The sequence below is a fragment of the Aptenodytes forsteri genome, unplaced genomic scaffold (genome assembly GCF_000699145.1).
Source record: "Aptenodytes forsteri isolate BGI_AS27 unplaced genomic scaffold, ASM69914v1 Scaffold528, whole genome shotgun sequence".
Taxonomy (NCBI): domain Eukaryota; kingdom Metazoa; phylum Chordata; class Aves; order Sphenisciformes; family Spheniscidae; genus Aptenodytes; species Aptenodytes forsteri.
The window spans coordinates 677,586-680,092 of NW_008794881.1; positions in this window are offsets into that span (position 1 = coordinate 677,586).

Below are 2,507 nucleotides of genomic sequence, written 5' to 3' on the forward strand. Positions count from 1 at the left end.
TGAAAAACATCTCCCCACCTGCCTACGCATGCATCTGGTCATAACTTTAGCTTCTTAGATATTGTCTTAATGTTGAACAAGGGTTGGAAGCTGTAAGAGGTCTGAATGTAAAGGATTACTAAAGAAATAGAAATACATACGCAGGGTTTCATAGCACTCTTGCAAAAAGAGAGGAATAAAACAGTCTTGATTTCTGTGACCACAACTGCTTACAAAGCTAATTCATTTGGCAGAACTTTCTGTAGAAACTAATTGTGGAAATCGCTGAGAAATCTTTATGAAATAATCAGACCACTCATAAAGTTCAAGATGAAGGATTGTGCGTTTTCAAGGAAAACTCATTTAAATAAATCCCTACATTTAGAAACAAAAGATTGCATTAGAATTAGACAATAAAGACAACAGGCTGGTGCTGAGGAATGACAGTGAATAAAATTTTTCAGCTTAACATTGCACTTAAATGAACAGAAATTTTCACCAGCAAAGCACCGTACCTCCAGCAGGTTTTAGCACAGGCAAAAGAGCAGGGGATCAGATATCTGGTGGCAGAAGAGGGGGGGATTTCTTGTTTTGGGTTTGGTTGGGTTGTTTGTTGGGTTTTTTTTCCTGGTAAAAACAAACAGGAGCTAAAGCGTCAGGGAAGACACTTCACTTTGCATAGCCCATGCTTCACCTGGCAGGGTAGAAAACATCATTCATTGAAAAAATGCCCTGAAAATAAACAATTTTGATAGCACCATAGATAAGATACTTAATGGAAGAATCAAGAAATACTGCAGGACTTATCTAACGAATTATTGAACATTTCATTAATCTTAAAATGTGATCAGTGTTTACCAAGATCTCAAGGGGGAATTGTACCTGTTTCCTGGATTAATAATCTGATCCAAAGGGACAGATTTAATGTTTTAAACAGCTGTGGACTTAAAAGAATTTCAAGTTTAATCACAGCTGCATTTTGCTGCAATAAAATCTGAAGAGACCTTGACTGCCCAAACTATGTAACAAGCAGGGGATTATCCTTGCTTATTCTAATACATGATTCTATGATATGCACTGTGTATTAAAATACATTTGAACAGTTGGGCTTTACAAAGGATGCTTAGAAACAGAACTCAGGTCTACCTCAAGCACAAAGCTTCCCCCAGGACAGGCCTTGCAAATAAGATGGAAGCAGGGTTGACTTATCCAGAAACAAGTATAACCCCTAGCATGAGAGGCAGAGATAACTATTCATGTTGGCTCAAATCCTAGGCAGTTCCACAGGACTCATTAGAGATTCCCGTTGCATTCACTTAAACCATAAACCATATTGCAAATGATCTGTTCATCTGGTCAGTTCTCAAATGCTTGCAGATCAGACTATTTGAGTTGCCACAGGCTCCTCTTAAGTGTTACCTACGAGAATTACAAATAAGTAATTAAGAGTTACTTCAGAAAGAACTAATGAAGACCTAAGCTTTTAATTATTTTATCCCTAGGATTTTTATTTTAGAATTTAGTTTTTTCTACCTAATGACAATTAACCTTAAACAAACATAAGTATCCTTGAGATTCCAGGGAATAGATGACCTCCAAAGTACAGGAAAATTTAGCTTTCCCCAAAAGCCTACAGTACCTACCTTAATTGTTCAGTTTGGTCTAGGCTTGAGAGGGGCTAGGTTTCCTCTGCTAAACTGTAAAACAGAGCAGCACTCAAGTAATGCTCCTCACCTCTTTGGTTCCTTAGGGAAGTCCACTGCATCCTGCAACGCTATTTGACTTTGGCTTCCTGTGTCTTTGTCATCCTTGCACTCACTGCAACATTCCTGGCATCTGGAGCCCAAAGAGCACAGCTAAGCTCCCCATCAGCATGGAAATATACTCCATGGAACCACCAAATTCCCAGTGCCACTGTGGACTTGCCATTCTTGGAGAAAACTCGTAACTTGTTTGGACCAGGTCCTGAACAATCTGTTTGAAGTTTGCCCTGTTCCGAGCTTGACTGTTGGACCTCCAGAGGTCTCTTCCAACCTAAAATTTTCTGGTTTTTTAAGGAGCATCAGTTTTAAGCAACATCAGCTGGCACATATGTATCAAAACTGTCCTTCCCTTCTTAATCCCAGTGGACATAGAACAGTCTTTTTCAAAGTCTCAGTATTTGTCTTCATAATAGTGAGTAAGGATTTTACTGTCATGAGGGAAGCTAAAACTTGTTAGGCACGGTAATACTCAAGTTAAAGATGACAGCTTGGAAAGCAAATCCCTAATACCTGACGGAGAAGCACAAGTACTTGTAATAAATCCTCCTTAAATTGTGTTTAGAAGCTGCAGATCCTCAGTTTCCATGACTCAGCTCTATTTCTGGACCAGTACAAACTTGCTATAGTAGAATAAACTATTTTTGTCTTTCATCTTGCTGCATATTTCATACTTTACAATACACTCTAGAAACATAGTATGTGCTGAACTGCCATATGGTATCCTGCAAACACAAGATAAACTTGAATAAAGACAAGGCCAAAAGA